Genomic DNA, 6,118 nt, shown 5'->3' on the forward strand with positions numbered 1-6,118 from the left:
AGACACTGGGCAGGAACTGTGCCCACCACAGGATGATTCTCCATCTACCACTGCCTCCTTGATGTATTTGGTCTCAACCTTACTCTCTGTCTTTGTATCACTTGCTTACCATTCAAAGGACTTTGATAAGAATTTGACAGTCTTTTAGAAACAGCCTTGAGGGAAAGTTTGGGGGATATTACCAAGGGTTAAAGATTAATTCCCAGGGATTAATTCCCATGAACTCCTTTATTGAGTTATGAAGAGATTGACATCGGGAATCATACAAGGACTTGTTTTAGATACTTGAGCTAATTTCATGCAGGAATATAACTAGAACACATATACTGAATATTTTATATCATGCACGTTCCACTACACCACAGGGACTATCCTGCTTTATTTTTATGGAAATCCAGGCTCATCCACCTGTTAGCACTCCTAGATACACTGTCCTCCCCTGTTAATGTGAAAAATAAGTCAAATGGCTACCTTAGCCTATGTCTATCAATCAAGATTTAAAATACGCAAAAAATTCCTTTTGTAGTTTTCAATATCTTAGGAAAATATCTTATGTAAGATCCTCTCACACACATGCACACATAAAAATACATATACTCAATGCTATATATAAGTTAGAAATCTTAAGCCTTTCATTGGTTTTGTCATAGATCATTGTTTTACAGGAAAATGAATAAAATGGATGAGTCTCAGAGAAATTTTGAAAAAAGGAAAGATGATGAAACCAATCAAGAAATGATGGGATGGTATGCTTGATATATAGTTGTTCTTCTTCCCTGGTAAGAACAAAATTAGAGTTTGATTGATATTTGAATAATGTGTAAGTATCGGGTCAGGCTCTTCTTTGGTACTGCTGGCAATGACTGTGGAGTAGATGAGAGCTAAAGTAACTTCTTTTTCTTGCAGAAGAAAACATAATGACTGGGATATAGGAGTTCTGGCTGCTAATTCCAGCCAAATTCTAGAAGGCAATGTGAGCTAGAGGAAAATATTGGATCACTCTAAGTCCTCAATTATCCCTCTGTAAAATTAGGTGGTTGTAGGAAAAGTTTTCTAAAATTCCTCTTTTTTCTGTATTTCTCTGATGTTGCACAAGTGGAAAGAGTCCCAACCGTGCTACTAAGTAGCTCCGGGATTTTGTGCACATCTCCTTCCCTCCCTGAGCTCCAGCCTTTTTATCTATATACATAAAAGACTAGAACTTGCAATTTCCCTTATAGATTAAAAATTCTATGTAATGACTATAAAGATATGCTTTCTGCATTATGTTGTTTTCCTGATGGCAAGATAACTTTGTGCTGTATCTGCCTTCCCAGACCCCTTCCCCATTAGATATATGTGTATAGGGTGAGCATCATATATTGTTATATGAGAAAATACATCATAGACAGGATAATATATAGACAAAGAGATATACGTACTTTTTTTAGGTTTGAAAAATATAACCCCAAAAGATATTGAACCTCTAATTATTCACATGATGTTTTAACCAATTGACAATTCCTGAATATAATGCATGAATAGGTCCTAATGCTTTTCTAATTGCATAACATTATCTAAGGATAAAAAGGTACATGGGTATTCTCTACTTATAATAATAATAAAAGCTTTTGTTACAGATTTTGGAACTACAGAAAAATATAAAATATAACTCACCTCTAATTCTATCACCTATAGGCAGTCAGTATATTGGGGAACTTCTCTTCTATATTTTTATATTTGTGTATAATTTGGGTTATAATATAAATGCTTGATATCATATTGGGTAAAAAAAGTAATCATTTTCAGTGTATCAAAGTGATTTTTAGTATCTTTTCTTAGAGATCTTCCTTGGCATTAAAAAATAACTTATATATCATTTTTTCTATTTTACATTCTATGAGTCTAAATTACTCAGTTTTCTATTGTTCCATATTTCTAATATTTTATATTATTTTATATTTTAGCATTGTCATATTGTATTATATTCAGTTCATGCATTGAACACTTACTGAGTGCTTTCTACGTGCTTAGAAAAGTGTTAGGTTCTGGGAGACCCAATGATGAATAGTATATAGTCCCTGTCTTTAGAGAATTTACATTTTAGCTAGGGAAGAAGTCATTCAAAGAATGTAACAGGTATCGTTGTAAAAAAATTAATAATAAAAACCTAGGAGAACAGAAAATAGAAAGTACCTAAAACTAGTCATATTTGAAGAAAAAAAAAATGAAGAAGTAAATTTAGAACTACATATGAAATAAGAAGTGAAACTTTATCAGACCAAATACGTGAAAAGAGCACATATATGTAAATGCATCATGAAAAACCCACCATGATCAAGGAAATGTCTAGAATTTCCCAGACCAGCTCAAACAAGTGTTCAGAGTGAGTGCCTGGTAATGAGTAAATAAAATAAGCTAGGATCAACTGAAAAGCCATATGGGAATGGATTTTGGGAAAAAATCTAGTAAAACTAATGACAAAGATAACATTTACTGAGTGTTAGCTGTGGACTAAGGACTGTGCTGACTACTGAATACACTAAGATCCCTACTATTACTAGATTCATCTTGTAGGAGAAAGACTGAGGCACAGAATAAGTAACTCAAGAGCAGACAGGTAACAGTGAAGCTGCAACTTTAACTCAGTGGTGCTTGCTTCACGACTGTGTTCTTCTCACCACTTCTTAGCCAGAATTCCATAACTCCTCTTTGTAGGCCACAGCATGCCTCTCTGTGTGCATCAAAGAATTGTGACAATAGAAGTGAAAAACTCATGCTTTACAAAGATCTCTCTATTGCGAAGGAAATATTTGTTTCTTCCTTTGGCAATCTCCCTTGCCTCCTATATTATGGCATCCTTGAATTACAATAAAGCGAACTCCTTTGATTTATATTTAGCTAAATTTGTTTCCCAGCACATGTCTAGAGAAAGTTCCCTGCAATTGTTTAAAGCTTTGTTTTTTGACCACAGGCCAAGAAAAATGCTTTTTCTCACCAACTTCCCTCATTTATCATTTTTGTACTGGGTCTTCAAGCAAATACACTTATTTCTCCTGTGATATTAACTTATTTATAGTAATGACAATATTTATGTAGTGCCTTCACCCATGAACACCACAGAATGCATAAATAATATTGATCAAGTGCTGAATGTCATAATCTCAGTCGCAAGCCTTTCCCTACATGTGGACCTTGACTAGTAAATAAAGGAGCCACTGGAAAAGTCCACTAGCTTTTTAGTGGCATGGCTTCACTGGTAGGTTAACAGAAAAAGTAGGCTCTTTGTGTATGCTTTGTAATCTTTGACTAATGATCTATTTATGAGAGCAGGATATGTAAGTAAAGCTTTGTAAGTAAGTCTCCCTAAAGTTAACCTCAAATCAGAGTCTTCTTACTCTTTCTCTAACTTTATCCAACCGGTGTATTTGTTCCTCTTTGTGTCCCTATATCTTACTGCAGATATAGAGATGTGAATACCTTGGAAAATACCTAAGAAAAGGCAATGGGAGTGATTAAAAGTTTGGGAAGTAAGTCATAAAAGAAAACCAAGGAAGTCAAAGACAAGAGAAGAGGAAAGGATGCTTAATAAATCTTTCTGTTCTAGAAGAGATGATATACAGATGGAAGCAGTGAATATGTTTCCTCTCTTCTCATTGAGACAAGGGGAAAAAAGTCATGCTAAAGCTGAAGTATGAGGAATTAATATCAGAAAAATAAATAAATAATGTATATTTATATATATTAAAATGTATATTAAATGTATATACATTAAAATGTATATTCTCTATATAATGTAAATTTTATAAATAGTTATAAAATATATAAGAAAGGATATTATAGAATCTTCTCTCAAGTATTTTTTTCAATGTGGTAATTTATTCAATTTAATTAATACAATACAAATATATGACTCAAGAGCACAAGTACTATGGAGATAGAGATAAATAAGCCATTTAGCAGTTTATGGGGGAAAAAAGGGGACAATATGGAGTTATTATTCCCTGGTTAAGTACTAAAATAGAGATAAGCAGAAGGAGGGATAACAGCACTGATAGATATCCAATATACAACTAGAAACTGGAGGTTAGAATCAGGAGCTAGAGATAAATATGTAGGAGTCATTAGGCTATAGGTGATATTTTGAGGAAATATGAACGTGTGAACTCTCCAAAGAATATTCAACAAATACTGAGTTTTTGTTTTGATGAAATTAATTATATGATTAGATCCTAGATTTTCTGTTTTGTGATTATAGAAAGTTTTCCCCAGACAACTCATCTGTACAACTGCTGTAGATCTGTATTTTATTTTTAAAATGTGTTTTCTTAGTTTTGTGTGCAGTAATAAGTATTATCAGATAAGGAAAAAATAGTGTTGGTAATTTTAAGTAGGACTTATAGAAATGTATACATTGGAAAGCCAGATAGCTTATGTTGAGATCCTTCTACAGTTCAGCCCATGGGTAACAGATAAAATGGTGATAAAGAATTAAAGGCTCAATATCTTCTCAGCCAAGATCTGATAATCCACCTGGGAGAGAAAACAAAAATTAAAAAGTTCAGAGTGGTGAAAAAAAAATATTTTAACACATGGCACCAGAATTCATATAGTGGGAAGGGTCTCCTTAATTTATATGGTTTAAAAAATGGGACATCTACCTTTCAAATACAAGGGAAAGACTTTGTAACAATAGAGTGTTTGAGAGCTTCTGCAAGAGAACTTGAATTTTTCAGTAAGATGATCATGGCAGCTCAGACCGTCAGGGGGCCCTGAAAAAGGTTGGTCTCAGGATGCCGTCTGAAGCCTGCGGCAGTGGCTGGGGCCCTGGCTCCAGCGCAGGGACCTGTGGAAATGTCAGGTATTTAGCTTCCTGTGGGATACTGATGAGCAGAAATCTTCCACTACATACCTCAATTATGCCTAAGGAGGTATATGCAAGAACTTTCTTCAGAACTGCTGCACCACTAATAAACAAAAAAAAAGAATATTCAGAGAGGAGAGTTATAGGATATTCTGTGCAGGAAATGTATGATGTAGTATCGGGAATGGAGGATTACAAGCATTTTGTTCCTTGGTGCAAAAAATCAGATGTATATCAAGTAGATCTGGATACTGCTAAACACGATTAGAAATTGGGTCTCCACCTGTATTCGAGCGCTATGCATCAGTAGTAACCTTGGTGAAACCGCATTTGGTAAAGCATCCTGTACTGATGGGAAGCTCTTAAATCATTTGGAGACTGTTTGGCGTTTTAGCCCAAATTCTTCCTGGCTACCCAAGAATTTGTATTTTGGATTGTTCAATTTCTTTTGAATTTCACTCACTTCTACACTCTCAGCTTGCCACATTGTTTTCGATGAAGTTGTAAAGCAAATGGTAACTGCCTTTGAAAGAAGAGCGTGTAAGTGGTATGGTCCAGAAACGAATATACCTTGGGTATTAATGTTTCATGAAGTTCATCATGTGTAAAGGGAAAAAGGAAATGTTCACCTACTTATAACTAGTTTATTCACTTTTAGGAAGTGCTTTCAGAAGTCAGAAAGCATTTGTCAAACTCAGCTTTGATTATAAACCTGTACCGTTGAAATTTTTCATTTGGAATATGGAACCACGTGTATATGGAATTCAGTCAAGTGTAATTCAGAGTAATATGTATATTAGCATATATACAATAATGAATGTCATCACTGTTGCAAGAATACTGACATCACTCTTCTGAACAGAAATTGAAACTGTAAATTTAAACCTTTTAATTATCACCTCACCTGAAAGATGTTGGTTGAGATACTCATGCAGTGTGTATTATACTAACCATATCACATTTAAGTTATTAAATTCAGACTATTTATAACTTATTGCCTTTAGGGACTGACTCATGGCTTAGGATATTTGAGCAATCATCAGATATTTAAAGTAAAAACTTTAACTTAAAAATACTGTTAATGAAGGTTCCCAGGCATTTTTCTTATTTTTAAATTGTTCTTATGGGTAATAGTAGATAATTCAGTGTTATACTGAGGTTAGCTTCCAGATAAAGTGAATTTTTTTTTTTTTTTTTTTTTTTTTGTGAGTGGTCCAGAGTTTTAAGCTACTTTTCTCATAGTCTGCAACCCTCTCCCAGGTACCTTGACTGCTA

The 6,118-nt window shown here is 34.0% G+C and overlaps 1 pseudogene; it reads left to right on the forward strand.

Annotated features, from left to right (window-relative positions):
• The first annotated feature begins 4,725 nt into the window (after positions 1-4,725).
• Positions 4,726-5,451, forward strand: LOC133091771 (coenzyme Q-binding protein COQ10 homolog B, mitochondrial-like; annotated as a pseudogene).
• Positions 5,452-6,118: the final 667 nt, after the last annotated feature.

Source organism: Eubalaena glacialis, chromosome 5, assembly GCF_028564815.1.
Source record: "Eubalaena glacialis isolate mEubGla1 chromosome 5, mEubGla1.1.hap2.+ XY, whole genome shotgun sequence".
NCBI classification, from domain to species: domain Eukaryota; kingdom Metazoa; phylum Chordata; class Mammalia; order Artiodactyla; family Balaenidae; genus Eubalaena; species Eubalaena glacialis.